Source organism: Lithobates pipiens, unplaced genomic scaffold (genome assembly GCF_037356315.1).
Source record: "Lithobates pipiens isolate NorthernLeopardFrog02 unplaced genomic scaffold, aLitPip1_a1.2 Scaffold_19, whole genome shotgun sequence".
NCBI classification, from domain to species: Eukaryota; Metazoa; Chordata; class Amphibia; order Anura; family Ranidae; genus Lithobates; species Lithobates pipiens.
Window position 1 is genome coordinate 367300010 of NW_027507764.1, and position 24969 is coordinate 367324978.

Below are 24969 nucleotides of genomic sequence, written 5' to 3' on the forward strand. Positions count from 1 at the left end.
AAAAGTGCTCTGGTTTTTGGCCAGCCAATTGGTCCGGTGCTGAAGTGGTTAAAAAAGAAGAGAATTGTGCGCTGCATTTCGAGGTTTCATAATTTGCCATGTCATGAATGTTAATTCTCCATCACGAATGCTAGTTTACAAAACCGACCGCGTCTGGCTTGTCTTTGCTTCCGAGCATGCGTGTTTGTACTTTGGACTTTTGTCCGACGGACTTGTGTACATACGCTTGGAAAATCCAACAACACGCATTTGTTCCCGGAATATTTGAAAACCTGCTAGCCAACATTTGTCCACGGAAAGTTGGCCAACAATTGTCCGATGGAACGTACACATGGTTGGATTTTCCGCCAACAGACTGTCATCACATATTTCCCCTCGGAAAATCCGTTCGTGTGTATGAGGCTTTAGATATCCTTCAGACGTCACTTATGTATTCCATATGTCATACTTAGTATCAGTATAAGTGGTGCAATTTTCATACTAAAGGTCCTTTAAGGAAACATAAAGCAGACGTCGTAATCTGAGATTTTTACTGATGTGTAAACTCAACATAATGATCACAACTGAACAAATCTCCGCTTTGTACTCAGACGTTTTATGTTATAGCTGAATAGAACAAATGCAGACGCAAGGTGAAAAGATGTGCATGCAGGCTTATGCCTCGCAAATCTTTCCTCCAATACTTGTCCTGCCTTCTTTTTGTGAAAATCCCTTTTTAATAGATTATAGTTAAAGAAATAAATAGAAGTTATAAAAAATCCTTGTACAGTAAACTGAAATGTGATTGGCCACTGCAGTGTACTGCATTCTCCATACCTTTATTAGGCTAACTATAGATGGGCTAATTTTCTCCCCCAATACGATGGTCGTTGGTTAGTTTTTGTGTGCAGAAACAATCACAAGTTGCTGATCAACTGGCAGATGTTGGCCAGAAATGACTGGGCAGATGTTATCAATGGGAATAATAGCAGAATGTGTGCAGGGAAGGGGGCGGTGCCGGAGTCTGTGTGACATCTGTGCAGAATCATCTACATGACCAAACTAATTTTTAGAATAATGAATGATTTTCTAGAATATTGTTCAAGTTTTGGGATATTTCTTCACACTGTAAAATAATTAGTTCTGTCTGCGTCCAGCCTTTTTTTTTCTCAACTTCTCACTTTTTAATAAGGTCTTACACACAAAATAACTGGTAAAACTCTTCTGGACACCAGTTGACCTGGCTGTTACAACCCCCCCAGGACTGTAGTTGCTCTGGCTGTTATACCCCTTTGGACTGCAGTTTATCTGGCTGTTACACTCCTACCTTCCTGGACTGCAATTGACCTGGCTGTCGTACCCCCCAGACTGCAACTGACCTTGGTGTTATACCCTCCCAGTCTACAGTTGACCTGGCTGTTACAACCCTACCTTACTGGACTGTAGTTGACATGGCTGTTGAACCCCCAGCTTGCAGTTGATCTTGCTATTACACACCTACCTTCCTGGACTGCAGTGGACCTGGCTGTAATACCCCTACCCAACTTCTTGAACTGTAAAACTACAGTCAAAGAAAAAGAAAAATTAGGGTCTGGAAAATCATTCTACCACCTCCATCCCTAAATCCCTAAAATGCACAGAAGAGAACAAGAGCCCTGGGACTTTGAGTGAGGTGGAAGAAATTTGGCAAATGTTCACAAAAAAATGCAATAAAATAACCTTGCTGTTACACCCCTACCTTCCTGGACTGCAGTGAACCTGGCTGTTACACCACTACCCAACTTCTTGAACTGTAAAACTACAGTTGACCTGGCTGTTACATTCCTACTCTCTTGCCTGAAACTTTATTGTGTAGCTCTTAGGAGCCCCCCCGATTGTAGTTGCCCTGGCTGGTATACCCCTCTAGAGGGCAGTTGACCTGGCTGTTACACTCCTACCTTCCTGAACTGCAGTTGACCTGGCTGTTGAACCAACTCCCCGACTGTCGATGACCTGGCTGTTACACTCCTACCTTCCTGAACTGCAGTTGACCTGCCTGTTGAACCAACCCCCCTGACTGCCGATGGCCTGGCTGTTACACCCCTACCTTCCTGGTCTGCAGTTGACCTGGCTGTTATATCCCCCTGACTTCTGATGACCTGGTTGTTACAAACCTACCTTTCTGGACTGCAGTTTACCTGTTTTTGTACCCCCCAGAGTGCAGTTGACTTTGCTGTTACACCCCAACCTTCCTGGACTGCAGTGAACCTGGCTGTAATACCACTACCCAACTTCTTGAACTGTAAAACTACAGTTGACCTGGCTGTTACATTCCTACCCTCTTGCCTGAAACTTTATTGTGTGACTCTTAGAAGCCCCCCCCCCCCCCGACTGTAGTTGCCCTGGCTGTTAGTTATGCCCCTCTAGAGTGCAGTTGACCTGGCTTTTACACTCCTACCTTCCTGAACTGCAGTGAACCTGGCTGTTACACCACTACCCAACTTCTTGAACTGTAAAACTACAGTTGACCTGGCTGTTACATTCCTACCTTCCTGGTCTGCAGTTGACCTGGCTGTTGTACCCCCCTGACTGCCAATGACCTGGTTGTTACAAACCTACCTTTCTGGACTGCAGTTTACCTGGCTTTTGTACCCCTCAGAGTGCAGTTGAATTTGCTGTTACACCCCTACCTTCCTGGACTGCAGTTGACCTAGGTGAACTGTAGAACTGCAGCAGTTGACCTCCATCCTGAAAGTTTAATGTGTGGTACTTAGGAGTCAGTTCCTCAAAAGTGACATTGCAGTTTTGGGTGAATGCTGGTATGAATAAACTCAGTTTCTACTGTCAGGCACCTAAACACTAAAACTGTAGTATCTGGAATTACAGGTTTACCAACCTAGCATGAAATTTTTTAGCTAATTTAAATTAATTTATGAAATTAGAAAGTGGTATAGCTCATTGCTCAAGGCTTAAAAGTGGAGCAATCTTACCCCTAGAAAAAAATGTAATTTTACTTTGCTAAATTCAGATGAGGAATGATGAGTTTGCCGAAGCCAGAAGATTTGTTGTGATAGGTTGCTTCACTTTGCTCTCTGATTTACCTAATAAGTTTGATTCTTCCATGCTTTCACAGGAGGAGAAGAGACAGAATGACCTGTAGGTCTGAGCCGAGAAATCAGGCTGGGAGATGTTGTGTGTGCAGTCTTTGAAATATAGAAGAAGCCTTTGGCAATTCAGAATGCCATCTTCTACCAATAACCGAATGTTTAAAAATTAACGGTTTCATTTTACTTCAAATGTGTCCCACTGTTTACATTCAGTGACCCATACAGATGAATTGGAGTTTTTAGCTGGAAAACTGTTACTGCAAAATAGAGCTAAATTATTTTTTTCAGAATCAGTGCGTGGGGCTATTTGGGAGAGATTTGGGTCAACTATATATTTAAAATAATATTATTTCAGGAACACCCAGTGACACAATAGTGTTCCATACGGTACTAATATTGCACAAGGTACACATAAGCTTTAGCTTTCACTCAGCAATCCATCGGTAATTACACAGTGAAATCCCATGTCCGTTTGGCGGTTGTAACCTATGTAACTTTCACTGTCCATATGGAAGCTTCTGTGCTGCCTTTAGTAAACTAGGCAACAAAGGTACACTCCCATGTCTAGACCTCCATGAAGAAGCACTATGTCACATGACGTGACTCATGCTCCAACCACTGACAAAAAAAGGAGGGGTAATGTACACCTTACTAAACAACTTGCTATTTAAATTTACAAAAAAAAAACTAATTTGTATCTCCAATGTGGTGACACATGCTTGATTTAACTATGTTCACAAAGAATCTTTATGCATTTAATGCCAAAATGTGTTTGTAAATTGCAATGGTAACAAAAGCTGCATTCTGTATGTGACCTGCCAGTCATCCTTCTGCTTCATTAAGTCATTCTGTCCTACAAGACGCAGCCTAGTGATTGACGGCATGTCTTCCCAAGAGGCTGTGTAGGGTCTGTGGGATTTTGGTTTTATTTGATTTCTAGAACAGTCCAAGTGGATTACCGAAACATACAACCTGGCCTAGCAACACCAGATTACCATACAAAATACTATACATGCTAAAATATTTGTTATATTAAATATATAATAGTAAAGCAGTAATAGGTGTAAAAATTAATGCTAAGCATCATAGCGGCTGTAGCTTTTAAAGCTCAGGTATCTGTGATAGCAATTATGCATATGGTAGTTAGCTGATGACATATGTAAAAGTTATTATGCATACACTTAGGAGTTGATTTACTAAAATTGGAGAGTGAAAAATCTGAAAAAGCTGTGCATGGTAGCCAATCAACTTCTGGCTTCAGCTTGTTCAATTAAGCTTTGACACAAAAAAACTTGGAAGCTGATTGGTTTCTATGCAAAGCTCTTAGTGTATTAAAATATGAGCTTTTTTGTTTTGGGGTTGTCTAATGCCTGGTACACATGATGAGATTATTGGACGAATGATCGGCTGTTTTTTTTGTTTTGTTTTTTTGCATGCTAATCTCATATCGAAAATGAAGAGGTTACTAAAGTTACGAAAATTCTCGTACGGCAGAACAAAAATTTGGTAGTGATGTCAGGTATTGTATTTTTTTTTTTTTAGATTGTATTTTCGGATGAATACTGTTCTGATTAAACTAAAATCGTACAATCTGGTATCATACAAGAACATTTTTCGTGCTTGATCCTTTGGATAATATTGGATGAACTGTCATGATTGACTCTCGAAAACTGTGTATTAACGATCAGATTATCATACGACCGATTTCATACGATTTTCTGATCGTGTGTATGGGCCATAAGGGTTATTCACCTACAATAAATGTTTGTGTATATATATATATATATATATATATATATATATATATATATATATATATACAATTTATATCGGTATGGATGGCACTGTATCACAATGATTATCACTGGTTTCTTGTACCACTACAGATCTAAGGACACAAGCCAAACCATATGAGAAAGTTAATTAGCTTCATATTAAAAGTTGTGGTAGAGTGTGAAATGACTATTGCAGGGCTGTAAGCACTAGGGCAAGGACTGATACAGATGGTTGATTCTGCTCTGAAAAGCACTGTAGAATATATGTGTGCCGGTTCATTAAAATTTGCAAAACAGCTGCAAAGAATATGGGGTTGGTTTACTAAAGGCAAATCGATTTTTGACTTTGAAAGGGAATTATCCCCAGAGTTTAGTGAATGAGGAGAAGCTTCCATTATCCAATGTGCAAGCACAACTGCTGTTTTTTTTGTAATTCCTTGCACATTATTGGGTGGAATTTCCACACCTTCACTAAGCTCTGAGGAATATTCCCTTGCAAAGTGAACAGCCTATTTGTCTTTAGTAAGATAACCCCTACAAGTAACAAGTTTTATTTAGGATCGGCATTATTATTGAATGCAACTGTGCCACCTCCAAATTCTTTCAATCTTTGCTTTGTTCAAGAACTAATGCTTCAATGGCCTTCAGGGTGTGTTCGATGCCTGGTGGCTCACTACATGCTGTGGTTCCTTCTTCCAGTCCTACTGTCACTACAGGACACAGTGACCTAGGGGGGCGGTCGATGGAACCACAGTGAGCAGACGGGGGGAGCAGGCATCCAGCTCTCATGGAAGTGAAGATTCTGCAAGAAAGAAAAAGATTGGAGAAATGTGAGTATAACACTCTTTTTTGTAGGTGGTGATTTGTTTAACTCTTTAAAATCAGCAACAGAGTTACTTTAAACAACCAATCAGGGTATAAAAAGGAATAAAACGTTTCAGTCGGTATTAATGACCTCTGTTTACTTCTCTTTCTGTGGAGCCAGCTTCTACTTTTTCTCATTGGGGTTGATTTACTAAAACTGGAGAGTGCAAAATCTGGTGCAGCTGTGAATATTAGTCAATCAGCTTCTAACTTCAGTTTGTTCAATTAAGTGTTAACAGAAAACCTGGAAGCTGATTGGTTTCTATGTAGTACTGCACCAGATTTTGCACTCTCTAGTTTTAGTAAATCAACCCCATTGTCTCCTACTTTACCTACAAGTCTGAGACTTCTGTTCTCTAAAGCTGTGTACACACTGACAGATGCCTGTACTGACATACAGTGGTGTGAAAAAGTGTTTGCCCCCTTCCTCATTTCCTGTTCCTTTGCATGTTTGTCACACTTAAGTGTTTCGGAACATCAAACCAATTTAAACAATAGTCAAGGACAACACAAGTAAACACAAAATGCAATTTGTAAATGAAGGTGTTTATTATTAAAGGTGAAAAAAAATCCAAACCATCATAGCCCTTTGTGAAAAAGTGATTGCCCCCCTTGTTAAAACATACTATAACTGTGGTTGTCCACACCTGAGTTCAATTTCTCTAGCCACACCCAGGCCTGATTATTGCCACACCTGTTCACAATCAAGGCATCACTTAAATAGGAGCTGCTTGACACAGTAAGGTCCACCAGAAGATCCTTAAAAGCTACACATCATGCCGAGACCCAAAGAAATTCAGGAACAATTGAGAAAGAAAGTAATTGAGATCTATCAGTCTGGAAAGGGTTATAAAGCCATTTCCAAAGCTTTGGGAATCCAGCGAACCACAGTGAGAGCCATTATCCACAAATGGCGAAGACATGGAACAGTGGTGAACCTTCCCAGGAGTGGCCAGCCGCCCAAAATTACCCCAAAAGCACAGCGACGACTCATCCAAGAGGTCACAAAAGACCCCACAACAACGTCCAAGGAACTGCAGGCCTCACTTGCCTCAGTTAAGGTCAGCGTTCATGCCTCCACCATCAGGAAAAGACTGGGCAAAAATGGCCTGCATGGCAGAGTTCCAAGGAGAAAACCACTGCTGAGCAAAAAGAACATCAAAGCTCGTCTCAATTTCTCCACAACACATCTTGATGATCCCCAAGACTTTTTGGACAACATTCTGTGGACCGATGAGACAAAAGTGGAACTCTTTGGAAGGTGTGTGTCCAAGTATATCTGGCGTAGAAGGAACACTGCATTTCATAAAAAGAACATTATACCAACAGTAAAATATGGTGGTGGTAGTGTGATGGTCTGGGGCTGTTTTGCTGCTTCAGGACCTGGAAGACTTGCCGTGATAAAAGGAACTATGAATTCTGCTGTCTACCAAGAGATCCTGAAGGAGAATGTCCGACCATCTGTTCGTGTACTCAAGCTGAAACGAACTTGGGTTCTGCAGCAGGACAATGATCCTAAACACACCAGCAAGTCCACCACCGAATGGCTGAAGAAAAACAAAATGAAGACTTTGGAGTGGCCTAGCCAAAGTCCTGACCTGAATCCTATTGAGATGTTGTGGTATGACCTTAAAAAGGCCGTTCATGCTCGAAAACCCTCTAATGTAACTGAATTAGGACAATTCTGCAAAGATGAGTGGGCCAAAATTCCTGCAGGACGCTGTAAAAGCCTCATTGCACGTTATCGCAAACGCTTGGTTGCAGTTGTTGCTGCTAAGGGTGGCCCAACCAGTTATTAGGTTTAGGGGGCAATCACTTTTTCACACAGGGCCATGATGGTTTGGATATTTTTTCACCTTTAATAATAAACACCTTCATTTACAAATTGCATTTTGTGTTTACTTGTGTTGTCCTTGACTATTGTTTAAATTGATTTGATGTTCCGAAACACTTAAGTTTGACAAACATGCAAAGGAACAGGAAATGAGGAAGGGGGCAAACACTTTTTCACACCACTGTACATAAGTAATGTGCGGTGATCTCCCCTGCTGTTCTAATGAATTCTGACAGAGGGGAGGCTCCCCCATCCCCTCCCTCAACCCCTGCCAGAATTCACAGATCAACGCTTGCAGCCATTGGCTTAACACCTCTTCTTGACACATGACTACGCCAATCCTGCTACCACAGCTGCAGATAAAATATATATTAATCTTTCTTTCTTCATGCCCATGCTTTTCAGTTCTCCAGGCATAGCCATTTATTTCAGATTTACAGAAATGAAAGCTGTAGTTTAATTAAACTGTTTTGGGGTATACAGAACCAGAGACATGACTTACCTCTGATGATGATGTTCTTCTGGCTGCCGGTTACTTACTGTAAAAATCCCACCTTCAGTGATGCTGGATCCTCCTCAGACCAGTGAACTTCCGAGGCTACAGGGGTTACCTACTTCGATGCTAACAGTGAAGGATCATGCCAATCGGCCATCCTTTCCACCCCACATACCCACTCACAGAACTCCTTGTATTATTGTCACAGAATGCAAGACATTATCCAAGGCATTCTATGAATGTGGGAGAGGGATTCTGTCATTCATCCAACTTGTTCAAAGAACACTTTCCATTCTGGTAAAATAATAAAAGGCGTAGGGCAGAAATAAAGGGTAATCAGTGATCATCCACTGTTAGAGGCAGTTAAAACAGAGTTCCACCCATTTCTTGCAATTTTATTTATTTTTTTAAAATTAGTAAATATCTTTTTGCTTTTATTCTGTGCAGTACGACCAGCTGTGGCCGCCTAGGCAATTTTATGGATATCGGCGTGATCTATCCCAGGAGTCCATGCGAATCACCTAATGATGAAATCTCGTGTTATTTCCTACTTTCCCCCGACTTCCATTACCTTCTAGTCTGTCCTCTGATTGACAGGTTGCTATAGCAATGGGGCCTGGAACTTCTGTTGACGCCGGCACTCCTATGGCAACCTGTCAGGAATAGAGAGCGCATTACTGCGCAGGCGCAAGATTGGGAGGTGCATGCTGAGTAGCCAGCTCCACCGAATCCCGGAAATTAAGAGAAGGGGGCTTCAGATGCCCACAGTAGAGATGGAACATGCCTGTCTCCGTGAGCTGATCAGTTTTCCACTATTTAAACATAAACTAAAAGTTACAAATATATGACGTGTAAATGTTGCAGTATAAGTGTACACAATCACAGCGGAGTCACGCAGCGTCGGAAGTTCACCGCTGTGAAGAGGATCCAGCATCACTGAAGGGAGAATATTTACAGCAGCCAGCTTAGAGGTAATTTATGTCCCCAGTGCCATATATCCATAAATGGAATAATGGCATTTTGAAATGAAAATAATTACACCTAGACATTCCAAGCAGTGAGCAAGGTGTTGTGGCAGATATCCCAAATAGGGTTGATTTACTAAAACTGGAGAGTGTAAAATCCGGAGCAGCTGTGTATGGTAGCCAATCAGCTTCTAACTTCAGCTTGTTCAATTAAGCTTTGACAAAAAACCTGGAAGCTGATTGGTTTCTATGCAGAGCTGCACCAGATTTTGCACTCTCCAGCTTTAGTAAATCAACACCACTGGGTCATGTATGATCTGTTGTTTCTCCTGCCATCGGCAGTTGTGACACTGGCAGAACAAGGGCATGGCCAAGCCAAGTTGGTGGAGCTTTTCTGGAAGGGGGTAGGGCTTGGTGGGGACAAGTCTAAGCCCTTGTACACACGGTCGGACATTCTGCCAACCAAACCTGACGGATTTTGTCTGACGGATTTTGTCCGAAACTGTTGCATACACACGGTCAGACAAACTTGTCGGAAAATCCAATTGTACATAACGTGATGACGTTATTTCGTTACAACGGGACTACGTTCAGGCTAGTAGCCAATAGCTTTGGTCTAGGAATTTGATCTGAGCATGCGTGGCACTTTGTCCGTCAGAGTAGGCTACACATGATCAGAGTATGTCCGATCAGAGCATTTTGCCGGAAAATTTTACGGACAAGTTGGAAAACTTGGTCCGTCAGATACTCCGACGGAAACAGTCCGATGGAGACCACACACAGTCGGATTATCCGACAAAACGGTCCGATAGGACACATTCCGTCGGAATCTCCGACCGTGTGTACAAGGGCTAAGACATCATTTAAAAAATGTCAGGAAAAGTTCATTTATGTTGGGAAGATTAACCAAGGAGTTCACTTTAATAGCAGTGGTATAGCCTTATCAAGGCCATACTGCTAATTAAAAAAAAAATCACAATATGCTTTATATATGCTTTATAAATGTGTTCAGGACTCTGAAGCCAGCTTAGCGCTATTAAAATCAATGAGTAAAAGCAATCAATAAAAAAATAAATTAATAACATCTCCGGGTGGAGAGCCTAATCACGTGACCTGTCAAAGTCATGAAACCAGCTTTCTTCCAATTATGGAGTTCTCTCTGCTGCATTAGGACATTGCAGGCTCCACCATGTGGCCTGCATTTTATGACTTATCGGTAAAACGCAGGCCGTGTTATTGAGTAACATACAAATTATAATGGAGAGTGGCTAGTGCTATTATCTGCTCTCCAGTATAGATGAGCCCCTTAGTTTTCATTATGGTTGCCTGCTCTTCACAGAAGAATTCTGCTGTAGGGAACCCCCAGTAAAAGAGTCTGTAAGGATTATATAAGACGAAAAAGACTAAACAGATTATATAAGACAAAAAAGACTAAACAGACTCGGGCCTATATTAATTCATACATATATTCTGACAACTATGTACAGTATGGAATTATTGATAATTTTGTTTCCTCTGTAACAAGATAAATGAAATGCAATGGTTATCCTCAGTAACTCTTAACAGCCAATCAGGTTTCATTTTGCTGTATACAAGCCATAGAAAGGTTAGGATGTGCTATGGGTTACATTACTCTGCACCTTACTTACTTATAAAAAAACAAAAAGATGCCATGTTTTCCATAGTTTATCAGTGGAAAAGATTTGTTTAGGCTGACTATGCCACTGGGGGTAATCTGAATTATTCATCTGTAAAAATGTAAAAAGGAAAAAAGGAGACTACATATATATTTATATATATTTGATATACATTGTGTATATATATATATATAATAATATAATATATGTATTATATAACAGAGTTGTCAAGGCTCACAAGAAATTATTACTGTGTGGTCTGTTTGCGTTACAGCACCCGGCAGTGTAACTAGAGATGTGACGGGTGAAGTGATCTCACAAGAAGGGTTGGGGCTAATTTTATCTCTCTGACACCAATGATTGGGGCATATTTTATCCCTCGGACACCAATTATTGGGGCAAATAGGGAAACCAATGGTTGGTGTTCATTTCATCTCACTGACACCAATGATTGGGACTCATTTTACTTCCACTGAGACCATTCATTGGGGCTCATTTTATTCCACTGACACCAATGATTTGGGGCACCTTTTTCCCCCCTGACACCAATTATTGGAGCTCTTTGTATCCCACTGACATCAGTGATAGGAGCTCATGTTATCCCACTGACATCAATGATTGGAGGCTGTGTTATCCCACTGACATCAATGATTGGAGGTTGTGTTATCTCACTGACATCAATGATTGGAGCTCATGTTAACCCACTGACACCAACAATTGGGGCTTCTTTTTCTCCCTTTGACACCAATGATTGGAGGTCCTTTAATCCCAGTGACGCTAAGAATTGGGGTTTATTATACACCCCCTGACTGAAGGGATCTGGCAGACTGACTCAGGTAATTGATACAATCTTTACGTGGGTTTTTTGATTAAATGATTAATCATCTTAAAAATATTTATTGATTGTATCTTTGTAGACATGTTATTGAGAGTGTTTCTGCAGAACCAATTGTGCCACTGTGGAAGTGTTTCTGGTGTTGTCATTGCAGAACTGATGGTACTTTTTGAACATGTTTCTGGCAGTCACTACAGAAGTGATTGTATCTCTCTGGATGCAATTCTGGCAATGTCACTGCAACTTAAAGCCTGGCACAGGTTCTATCCCTTCCTTACTCTGTCTAAGGTCAGCCATGGAGGGAGCGATTTTCACTTGATTTCACTTGAAAATCACTTGATTCCCCCATCAACACAGTCAGTGTTGATGGGGGAATCCCTCCCATGGAGCCACTGTGTTCTCCCACCAGGGAGGGGGACAGGGGAAATCACATGTACAATCCAACAGGCTGGTTGTACCCATTTTGAGCTATCAACATGGGTACATTCAGCCTGCCCATACATGGTTTGGCCGAGATTCAAACTGTCTATGGCCAGTTTAAAGCGGAAGTAAACCCATTGATTTAAAATGTAATAATGTTTCAAAAACAGTTAGGTTCCTGGCATGTGCCGAGAATACTAACTGTAACATTGGTTGTGTTCTCAACCAAACGTTCAAACCATCCAATGGCTTCTGTCATAACTGATCACATGTGCTGCATCATGGTAGTTAAGGATTAAACAGAGGTCAAGATGGCAGCTTCCTTGGCTTAAAACAATAGGAGGGTTTACTTCCAACTTTAAGGAAAAAGTTTTGTCTGGATTTGGGATTTATTTAGGGAATTTTAATCACATTATGTGCCATACAGATGGCTACATAGCAAATGAGTAATGTTTTCAAAGCTAAAACACACAAACAGCTATACTTACAGTTAAAATTAATATATGGCAAATTTTTTACAAAATACAAAATTGAAATTGCAGCCAGTTTTGTGATCTAGATACCTCTGCCAGACAGCCCAGTCTCTACTGCAAAAACAGAATTGCTTGGCCAAAAATACTGTTAAAAATTGCTTGCTGATTAGACAGTGAAGAAGTAGCAGCACACTAAAGAAGTTGACTCTATGCTCACTGTGCTTTCTTCTCTGTCTGAACATGTGCAAGAAAAAAGTTGCATTTTTTTCTGGAGTTGCCCTCGCTCTTCCAGTCTGCCTTACAATGAATTACACTAGGCTGATATCAAGACAAATTATCAACTTACACTAGTTGTACTTTGCTTAAATAGAAAATTTCATTCATTTGCCTTTTTTTTAATATGTTCCTGGAGTTCAGATTTAGAGTTTCAGCAAAAATCTTTTTGGATATACGTTACAATAGTGGCTGATATATACACTTACTAAAAATAGTTTCTCTTTTCTTTTTCTTCCTAAACTGTATAACGTTGCTTCTCAAAGAAGACTTTTGTTTGCCCTGCTTTATGCAGTTTTGGTTTCAGCATATAAATTCTGCGGGGATAGAACCTATGTCAACAGTATTTCATTGGATGCCTAGCAACGGGATAACGAAGCTACTGACCAGGGCACTATGTGAAAGGTTAATTATATGTCACAGCAAAGTCAACTTTTTTCCCCCTAAAGTTTCTTCGACTTCAGCAGCATTTTTGATAGTGCTCACTGGAGCGATATCCAATGCATCAGGCAGGCAGAGGATGTACTTTGCAAAATGAAGGCAGTGGAGGCACTCTGTTCAAAATCGCAATTATTACGTTTTATAAATTGTTTGCATTACTTTAATGTTATTCTGTTAACTTTAACTGCTCTCTTGCTCTGTAAAGTGTTGATAAACTATGATCAACAGCCCGTGGCACGTTTACATGATGTATTACTATTATAATATTTGTAAGCAGAAAAATTAAACATGAATCTGTTTTTTTTTTTACTTCCTCATTAAAATATTTACAAATTGGCAAAGCGGTGCATCAGTCCTTTCGGACATCCATATACTTATATAATGCCGTACTAATATTATGGAAATCCAATGCTAAATGTGTTATTGTATAACTTTCAAATTGAACTTTCATGCAAAATATTTTCTTTTGAAGCCCTTTCAAATGCTTCTTTTTTTCGTAGCGTCTTGTTTTTAACTCTACTATGGCACACCGAGAACAACGCGGCCCAAACTGTGCCACTTGAATGAACTGCCAAGACTCAATAGGAGTGCATATGAAACAAAGAAACCTAGTACCCGGGAATACATAGGAGCCCATTGTTATCAGACCTCCATTCCGAGGAGCCTCCTGAACAGTGCGACCTCTAGCGTTCAATCACAAATGTAAATCCGTTGGCAAACAGATGTTGTGCATTGTGCATTGGCACCATGACAGAAGGCCCTATAATCACTGTATACAAAATAATTACAAGATTGCGGTAATTCTAAAACAATCATTACAAACTTTATAAGTCTGTTAAACCCAATGAGACTACAGGTATTGATAATCTCAATGCACCTTCCTGCTTCTGGATTTACAAGTCTGTTTTAACAGCACGTACTGTATACAGATAAATGATTGTATAAGTTAATGGAAAAAACAACTAATTAAATAAGCACATTGTGTTTGCTCCATTTTTAATAGGATGAAAATGTAGTGATAAAAAACATTAGAAAGGTGTTTAATTTTCTAAGGACCATTGTCTCTCCCTTATAGTTTAGTGTAGATGTGTACATTGTGGTTTGTCCATTCTGAACTTGCTTTCATTATAACCATTATAACCAATTTATAAAAAAAGTAAAGCTTTGTATTTTATATAATTTTTAGTCTTTGCCTCTTTGATTTTCTAATCCGTGCCCCAAACAGGGATGGCAATAGTTTTGTATTAAGTGATTTATTTAAATCAGCTCAGATATTGTAACTATTAAAGAGGGGCATATATAAAAGCAAGCAAGTGATGGGTTCAGTGATAAAGATATTTTCGAGCACCTGTATTGGTTCCATGTGGCAGCCTGTGTCTTGGTTTACTAATGTCTTCAGTGAAGTAAAGTGAACTAAATTACTGAAAACATCTAATTAAGCGCAGGAATTTTCTTTTAAAAGTGAGTTTTGCTATATGCAATTGGATTTTTAGATGAGCACAGGTTTATTTAACTTTGCCTAATACTTCACCTAGTATGTTTGGCCCTCTAACTTGTTAGAATTAAGATATTCATAGATTTTTTTTTTTTTTTTTTAGCAGAAGGCTAAAAATGTTAATAGATTCCTCCATCCATGCTAATAGCACAAATGGACAAATTGCCCCTTCGGGCTATTGTATTTCAACAAGCGCCCAACCAGCAAAGGATTTTTCAAGTGAAGGGTGAGGGGTGAGGCAGGAAGGGGCCTACAAGGCTATCCATGAAACGTATATCAGCTGGTTCATTAGGAATCAGCTAAAATTTGAACAGTTTATGGCTAGTTTTTACTATATAGATTTAAATAGAGGATTTACAAATTGATAGAAGCCTCTTTAGCAAATCTAACATCATTATAGTTAAATAAGATGCCCACGCTAACATAAAAGTAGGTTACGTTAATCTAAAATTTTAAACCGTTTGACTCACGTAATACAACCATTGTGGGGGTTTCCCTGGATTTCCAGTTCTGGAGACACAACAAAAAGTGAGAGGAAATTTATTTTTGATAGCGGTCACTGGAAAAGGTGCCCCTAATGTAAGATTTTGCCTACCATCCTGGTACATCCCATATATATATATATATATATATATATATATATATATATATATATTTTTTTTTTTTTAGCAGAGACCATAGAGAATAAAATGGCCTTCATTGCAATTTTTTTATGTCACATGATTTTTGTGCAGTGGTTTTTCAAGAGCATAATTTTGGGAAAAAATACATTTTAATCAATTACAAAAGAAAACAAACACAGTATATATCCCAATTTTTTTGTAAAATATGAAAGATGATGTTACGCTGAGTAAATAGATACTTAATGTGTCATGCTTTAAAACTGCGCACCCTCGTGGAATAGGCGACACTTTAAAAATTCCTACAGGCTACCATTTTAGAGTTACAGAGGAGGTCTAGTCCTAGAATTATTTCTCTTGCTCTAGTGTTAGCAGCGATACCTCACATGTGTGGTGCAAACACCTTTTACATATGTGGGCGTGACCTAGGTATGCGTTCACCACTGCTCGCAAACATGGGGGCGCTTTAAAAAATATGTTTGTTTACATTTATTTTATTACCTTTTTCAATTTTTACACTGTCTCTTTAATTTTTTAATGTAATCACTTTTATTGCTATCGCTAGGAATGTAAACATCCCTTGCGATAACAATACAGCATGACGGGTCCTCTTTATGGAGAGATCTGGGGTCTACCTCTAAAAGGGTCTACCCTTAAAAGCAAAAGATCAAAAAAAAATGTGGATCTTTTGCTTAAAAACAAATGGCCTTGGTTACATGGGGCCGGAACCATAAATAACATCATGACATCGCTCCAGTCCTTGTGGCCATAGAGGAGAGCGGAGGTCATCTTTCCTTCGTTCATCATTGTGCCCAGCTACCGTATTTTCCCAGTTAGGCGGATGGTTATATTGTGTTTTGTGTTAACGTACGTTGCATTAAAGCGGAGCTCCACCCTAAAGTGGAGCTTCCGCTCATTGGAACCCTCCCCCCTCCGGCGCCACAATTGGCACCTTTCAGGGGGGAGGGGGGTGCAGGTACCTGTACAGTACAGGTATCTGCACCCACTTCCGGCATAGATATCTGCAGAAGCTACGCCCCTTTCCGCAGAATCTACGCCCCTTTCTGAAGGTCCCCCGCTGTCTGCTGGGAAACACATGGATCCCAGAGACAGCGGGGACCATCCTTATTGCGCAGCGCGACTCGTGCATGCGCAGTAGGGAACCGGGAAATGAAGCCGCAAGGCTCCACTTCCTGATTCCCATACCCAAGATGGCGGCGGCAGCACCCGAGAGACGATCGAGAGATCGGCTTCGGGTGCCGACATCGCGAGCGCGCTGGGCGGGTAAGTGTCATTATTTTAAAAGTCAGCAGCTGCAGTATTTGTAGCTGATGGCTTAAAAAAAAACAAAAAAAAACGGCGGACTCCCACTTTAAGGTAGCCCATTCAAATGAATGACCTGACAATGCAACAAAATAGGCAAAAAAAGGACAAGCACTATTTTTTTTTTTACAAAACAGTGCATGGTAGTGCATTGGGTTAGAGTGTTGGGGTGCCATTGAAAATGTGTTACTCCAACACACCCCGATGGAGAGGTGTGAATGGAAAAGTATGTTGAAAGCTGTGAGAGTAAACCTACAGTGATATAAATATGTGAGTCAAGAATGTCAACTGTCTTTTGAAAATGCTAGCTGGCCTCAGTGCACACTGACCTGGAACCAGGGCTGGAACAAGGGGTGGGCAGAAGGGGGGGCTGCTTTGGGCACAGCATGTATTGTAGGGATGGGGGCACCACAAGTTCCTTCTACTATAAGGCTGAAGGGAGTAGTGACAGCCACATCACTACTTCTGTCAACCCAGTGCTGGAAACAGCAGGAAAAGGAAGAGAGAGCCCAGAGGAGGTGCAGGCTGTGCTCTCTCTCCCTCCTCCTTATAAGCTTGCACATAATGAAGGAGAATATGGCATATTTGCCCTGGGCACTGGATGATCTTGTCCTGGCACTGCCTATAACAGGCACAGAGAATGTGATGTCAGAGCAAAGTCAGAACAACTTTTGTTCTGCAGGCTTCTTCTGGGTCAGTGATTTTGAAAATATTGAACCAATAGAGTCCATGTGACAGCCAGGCACGTAGCATTTTCTGAAGTAGAGGTCAGCAATGGCCGCTTACATACTTCCCCTCACTACAGGCTTCCTTTTTGTGCTCAATAAATGGTTTCATTACTGTATAACATGACAGATATTAGCAGAGTAAAATATATTCATCCCAAGTAGCAGTTCCATCTGAATATGAAAGCTGAATATCCATACATATTCAAGTAAGTATTACTGCTCTACAGTGCGTTTGACAAGTCTGCTTAGTAAAATGAAAGTGACAGATGAAACATTCGACAAAGTAAGAGGTAGACCGAGGAGGACATGTTACCTGGCAGTGCCAAAATGCCACCTGCAGAGGACACTTTATACTGAAAACGTTAAACCATCGTCTGACTTTCTGACTTTCCTCTAGGTAATCTGTGAAGGGAGGAGAAGGGTCACCTATTTCAATCTGTATTTTATTTGTAGTAAAGTGTAACTAGAAAATTCACTTATGATCATAAAGCAGTGACATGTGGATTGAGAGACGCTACTTACACACCCTTTTTCCTGGATTATGGGTATATTTAAGGTGCTGACTGCTGACACAAGTTTGATCAACCATGGGTCTGCATGTCCCTCCCAACCAATACACAGCTTACAATCAGCAATTCAAACCAATGCATTATTTAACCCCTCAACCTCTGGAAGATTTACCCCCTTCATGACCAGGCCATTTTTTGCTATACGGCACTGCATTCATTTAACTGACAATTGCGCAGTCATGCAACACTGCACATAACTGACCTGTATGTGATTCCCCCCCCCCCCCCCCAAATAGAGCTTTCTTTTGGTGGTATTTGATCACCACTGGGTTTTTTGTTTCTGCGCTAAAAACAAAAAAAAAAACTGACAGTTTTGAAAAAATATATATATTTTTTACTTATTGCTATAAAAAATATCCAATAAAATATATAAAACAACAATATCTTCATACATTTATTTATTTTATTTATTTATTTAAGGTACTTATATAGCACCGTCAATTTACGCAGTGCTTTACATATTTATTGTACATTCACATCGGTCCCTACCTTCAAGGAGCTTACAACCTAAGGTCTCTAACTCACATTCATATACTAGGGCCAATTTAGACAGAAGCCAATTACCTACCAGCATGTCTTTTTGGAGTGTGGGAGTACCTGGAGGAAACCCACGCAGGCACAGGGAGAACATTTAGGCCAATATGTATTCTGCTACATATTTTTGGTAACAAAAATCCCAATAAGTGTATATTGGTTTTCGCAAAAGTAATAGTGTCTACAAACTATGATATATATACTGCCTTTTTTTTATACTAGTAATGGCGGCAATCAGTATCTTATAGCAGGACTGCGATATTGCAGTGGTAAATCTGACATTAATTGACACTTTTAACACTTTGTGGGAACCAGTGACACTAATACAGTGATCAGTGCTAAAAAAATATGCACTATCACTGTACTAATGACACTGGCTGGGAAGGGGTTTATTATCTTGGGCAATCAAAGGGGTAAATGTGTGGCTAACCAGTGTACTGGGAGCTGCTTTCACTAAGGCATTGTCAGAAACCATGCGTCAGACTGAGACAGAAGTACAGTTAAATCACACTTGTTTATTAATAATAATTATAATAATAATAATAATAAAAAGGTAAAGGTAAACAGAGTAAACATAGTCAAAACATAGCCAGAGTTCAGGAAACGGAACGGATAGTCAGACAAGCCAAAACATCAGGGAGCCAGAGATGAGAGTAGTAGAACAGCAAGAGGTATCTGGAGCCAAAAGGAATGTCAGTAAAGCAAGTCTTTAACAGGAACACCGGAGAGCATCTCTAGAGATGTGACCAAGGCAAAGGCAGAGATCATCTGGGCTGGACGGCTTAAGTAGACAGGACTGACGAGCAGGTTATCATCAACAGGTGAGTCACTGTAGAGACATAGGAGCTGGCAATTAGCCGACAGCTGAACGGCCAGCTTTGAGAAGGAAGGGCTGAGGCCAGCCCTGACAGGCATGTGCTGGATTCAAATTCTGTTTTACAGGGAAACAAAATCCAGCACATCCTGCTGGCAGGACAGAGCTCTGCCTTGTTTACATGGGCAGAGCTCTGTTCTGTCTTTCTGCTGTCGATCAGTGGGTGCTGGTGGACATCCATTGGCCGACACCAGCTGATCAGTTTGTGTTATGACTAATAACAGCACATGTGGCACGCATGCCCCCCCCACCCGGAAGAGCAGAATCATGTACAGTTAGGTTATATATATATATATATATATATATATATATATATATATTTGAAAACAGGCACAATTTTTTTTTCAGGTATTTACCAAAACATATTCATGCTATCTTTATATAATGATACTGGATGAAAGTGCGCACTCTCAAGTTTAATTTGAGGGTATATACATCCAAATCGGAGGAAGGGTTTAGGAATTACAGCTCTTTTAACTTCAAAATGCGGCTTTATTGAGCATAAGAGACAAGTTAATGACAGCATCGCCTGGCGCAACAGGCGCCACAAACACAAAAAAGTGCATTTCACATACAAGGGTTGGAAACATACAGGCAGTTGCAAGAGTAATTCATGAGACACAAGGCAGCGAGATAACTGTACAATAAAGGTTGGCATGAAGGAGAGAGATATAGACCCTGCGGGAAATCCGCTGACGCAGCAAGGGAGGAGCACCTAGTCCTCGACGCTACAAGTGGATGGGTCTTCCAACCACCCATCCCAAATTTTATTAAATTTATAGGGGCAACCTCTGTGAGAGTATAGCATTTTCTTATGGGGGAGAGTAACATTGATCGCTCTTATCCATTGTTGTAAAGTAGGGGGGTTACCCCTCAACCATGTTCTGGCTATCTGCATTCTGGCCTGAAATAAGGTTTCTTGTAGAAAGATGTTAAGGTATTTATCGCTATCAGATATAGAGAGGAGCCCCAGAAGGCATTGTCTAGGGCATAACGACAGCGGGGAGCCCATGAGATCATGGAGGAACTGGACAACTTGTGCCCAGTATCCCTGTATGATCGGGCATGCCCAAATTAGATGGTAGAAGGAGGCGTCCAAGGAAGTACAGCGGGGGCAGCGGGGATCATAATCAGGCCTGTACTTGGCTATACGATGGGGCGTGAGGTAGGACCTGTGTAGGACATATAGGTGGGTGAGGCGGTCCGAGAGCCTAGGCGACACCATTTTATGGTTCGCCAAAGCCTCGTCCCAATCCTCAGCCGACACTGCTCCAAGATCACCCTCCCACCGAGAACGGACCTGAGATGCGACAGTCAAGGCAGTGGGAGTCAGCAGGTAAGTATACAGCCGTGAAATCAACTGTGCGTGTTCCAGACCCAATACTGTATCAACCAAAACCGGAGTTCCAAGTCTCGGGACGTGATTGGCAAACTGGGTGTGGAGCGCGTGTCGGAGTTGGAGATAGCGGAATAACATATAATTGGGCAGATCAAATTCGTCTTTAAGGGCCTGGAACAATTTAACCATCCCATTGGACACCACCTGAGAGAGATAAATGACCCCCCTACTTGCCCACAGCCCAGAATCCGGGATGAGGGCAAGTTCTGGCATATCAGGATTATCCCATAGGGGAGTGTGAGAGTGGGGGGAGGGGAGGAATTACAGCTCTTAAGAATAGCCACCCCCTCTTTTTCAAAGGACCATAAGTAATTAAACAATTGAATCAAAAGTGGTTTCATGGCCAGGTGTGGACTACTCCTTGCTCATTTCTTCATCAGTTAAGCAGGTAAAAGGTCTGGAGCTGATTTTAAGTGTGGTATTTGCATTTGGAATCTATTGCTGTGATCCTACATCATGCGTTCAAAGAAGCCGTCCATGAAAGTAAAACAGGCCATTGTAAGGCTTCAAAAATGAAACAAATCCCTCAGAGAGATAGCAGCAACATTAGGAGTGGCCAAATCAACAGTTTGGTACATTCTGAGGAAAGAAATACCCACTGGTAAACTCAGCAACATGAAAAGGTCTGGACATCCACAGAAGAAAACCCCATTCACAACACCCAGACAAGTGAAGGACACTCTCCAGGAGGTCGTTCACTTGTCACAGTCTACAATTGTCAAAGTCTACAATCAAGAGAAGACTTCACAAGAGCAAATACAGAGGGTTCACCACAAGGTGCAAACCATTCTTAAACCTGAAGAATAGAAAAGCCAGATTAGACTTTGTCAAAAAAAATCTAAAAAAGCCAGACCACTTCTGGAAAAGCATTCTTTGGATGGATGAACCTAAGATCAATCTGTACCAGAATGATGGGAAGAAAAAAGTGTGGAGAAGGCTTGGAACAGCTCATGATCCAAAGCACACAGCGTAATCTGTAAAACAGGGTGGAGGCAGTGTGATGACATGGGCCTGCATGCCTTCCAGTGGCACTGGGTCATTGGTCTTTATTGATGATGTGTTTAGAGATATACTGTCAGCACAGATTCAGCCAAATGCAGCGAAGTTGATTGAATGGCGCTTCACAGTACAGATGGACAATGATCCAAAACACACACTGCAAAAGCAACCCAGGAGCTTTTGAAGGAAAAGAAGTGGAATATTCTGCAATGGCCGTGTCAATCACCTGAAGGCAAACTATAGGCAGAAAGTCCCACAAGCAAAGAACAACTGATGGCAGCTGCAGTTAGAGCCTGTCAAAGCATCAGCAAGGAGGAAACTCAGTCTTTGGTAATGTCCATGGGTTCCAGATTTCAAGCAGTCATTGCGAGTAAAAGATTCTCAACAAAATATTAAGAATGAACATTTTATTTATGATTATGTTCATTTGTCCAATTACATTTGAGCTCCTGAAATGGGGGGACTATGTAAAGTAATTGGATGCAGTTCCCAAATTTTGAACTTGATATTTATGTTCAACCCCTTGAATTAAAGCTAAAAGTCTACACTTCAAATTCATTTGGATTGTTTTGTTTCAGTTTTATTCTGGTGGCATACAGAGTCAAAAATATGAAAATTGTGCCTGTGTCCAAATATATATGGACCTATCTGTATATATATGATTATGCACAGTTGGCCCACACTTTGTATTTGTATGCCAAAGCCATAATTCAGGTCTCATCCAAAGCCATGGGACTTAAGCCCCTCCACCAATAATAAACATTTTGTTTGGACATTAGGTCTGATAAAGAGTGTCAGTGAGGAAACTAGGTAAAGGATGGCAGTAAGCTTGCCTAGTCACGTAAGTCCAGGTGTCTTACCATTAGGTGTTCCATTTCCTGTCGAAGTCCAGGAATCCAATGGCAGGTAAGAAAACAGCTCTTCTGCCACATCACTCCTTAGAACTCATTTCCAATCCCCTAAAGCGCCCCCCCCCCCCCCCCCCCCCCACACACACACACACACAAACACTAAAAAATAAAAGAACATAAAGCAAAACTAATAAAATAAAATTGTATAAACAATATATTTTTCAAATTTGATTTGTACACGTTTTGATGTGAAAAAAAAAAAATCTCTTCCTCTTCCTCTTTTCTCTGGTACTGGTTGGTCTTCAGTGATGCAAACAGCATTGTTGAAGTGTATTCTGCATCATTATTCTGTGAGGGCATTAGGGCTGTAGTGAGGGGAGGGTTCATGACACCCTGCACACCAGGAAGTTGGTCTAAAGATGCTGAACATCATGCAACCCAAAAGAGGATTGCAGATACACCTATATAACAACAGAGAGGAAATAAGTATTGCAGCTAGAGCAACATTTTATTTTACCATTAGTGAGCCATTTAACAAACACAAATAAATAAAGTAGACCTGAGCTTTAAGAGAGCCCCTGACATAATTCATAGGTGCACTTTGGGTAGAGGCTGTAGTCCCATGGAGCCAAAGTATTAAACACTATGGCCCTTCTCAGCCCACGTACACACGGTCGGAGATTTTGCCAACCAAATCCGTCGTATTTTGCCCGTCGGATTTAGTCTGACGGATTGTGTCCGAAACTGTTGCATACACACGGTCTGGCCAAGTTGGCGAAAAATACAATCTTTCAGAACGTGATGACGTAATTTCGTTACGATGGGACTACATTCAGGCTAGTAGCCAATAGCTTTGATGTAGGAATTTGATCTGAGCATGCGTGGCACTTGGTCCGATGAAAATGCTCTACACATGACCGGATTAGGTCCGTCCGGCTCAGTTGGTCGGGAAATATTTCCAACATGTTGGAAAATTGGGTCGGACGGAGATTAGAACGGAATCAGTCCGATGCATACCACACACAGTCGGATTATCCGACGACGCGGTCCGATAAGACTCATTCCGACAGATTCTCCGACCGTGTGTACAAGGGCTTACACTTTAAATTCAGATTGTATTAAATGCTAGTAGTAGTATGATTGGTGTAGCATATAGAATAATCATAAAATTGCATCACAGAAAAGCTGCTTTGGAAAAGCTGAAAATGTTTGTCTTACATGCCCTTGCTGCTAATCTGGGAATTCTGACAGATGCCTAAAGGTCTAATGTGTCTGACAGCAATTTTTGGCCAGTGTGAGCCACTCAGTTTCAAAGGACTTTATTTTAATAAATAAGAAAAAGTGTTAATCCCATCTTGCCCTTGGCTTCCCACTTCTCCGAATCTAGCTAGGTAGGTGTAGGTTTATAAATATCACTGCCTTTTTTGTGCTTAGCACAGTTAGAGCTGGCATTTACAAGCTAGGGCTTCTTTTTATTCCCAGTCTGGTAATGGCCTCCAACATTCAAATTGCAAGGTGTGCATGCTGGGGTCCTATACATTTCTAATTCCAAATAAAATTCAGAGCCTGGTACTGGTATAAAGGGGTTGTCTAAGGTGTGCAATCTTCTTTATGTAAATATTCAAATCATATTATAGCCTTAAAGATATTAAAGATGTCTATGTCCTAGCTAATCACATGAAATAGCTACATTAAATGAAGAAATTAGTTTGAACCAGAGTCTAGATTTATCGCTCTCATAGTGATATTATTTTTCTTAATTTTAAATGTGCACTTACTGTGCATTTACGTTCTCTAAAATTACTTAAAAAACAACAAAAAAACAACAACACATTTGTTAAAAAGTTGATATGTAAAATTGTCACATCAGCAGGGCAAATGAAGGAGTTCACTTTAATGTAGCCCTCCATAGACACATTTAGTTATCTTCCTTTTATTCGCCCACCGCTGTTTAGCCGCTGGAGGAAAAGGAAAGCACTCTTTAAACTAAAAGACATCGTAACTCACACAAGACTATGGACTCCAAATGTAACAGTGCCGTTAAATCAGAGCTTCTAGGGAGTGAGTCCCATGCTCCTCCAGATTAGGGGAGGGTTAAAGCTATTTAAGGGCAAAGCAACAGGTTAGCTTTAATGTTATGTAGCACTGGCCCCCAAAGGAGCTGCTGAATTTTTATTGGGCTCACCGTTACCTCATCTGCTCACTGCGTCCATCTTAGGGGTCCCATTGTAGAGTGAATTAACCACTTGCCTACTGGGCACTTAAACACCCGTCCTGCCCAGACCAATTTTCAGCTTTCAGTGCTCTCACACTTTGAATGGCAATTACACAGTCATGCAACACTGTACCCAAATTAATTTTTTGTCCTTTTTTCCCCACAAATAGAGCTTTCTTTTGGTGGTATTTGATCACCTCTGGGTTTTTTATTTTTTGCGCTATAAATGAAAAAAGACTGAAAATTTTGAAAAAAAAAACACATTTTTCATTGTTTCTGTGATA

The 24969-nt window shown here is 40.8% G+C and overlaps 1 long non-coding RNA gene across 5 annotated transcripts in view; it reads left to right on the forward strand.

The window, feature by feature from the left end:
• LOC143996945 (uncharacterized) overlaps window positions 1-24969 on the forward strand; it is a 424914-nt gene that overhangs the window by 17931 nt on the left and 382014 nt on the right. Inside the window, exon 3 of one of the 5 annotated variants that reach the window (XR_013277628.1) lies at window positions 4525-4584. The exons of the other annotated variants lie outside the window; for them this stretch is intronic. This is a non-coding gene — a long non-coding RNA (uncharacterized LOC143996945). The remainder of the gene's footprint in view (window positions 1-4524; window positions 4585-24969) is intronic. 5 annotated transcript variants of the gene reach the window in all.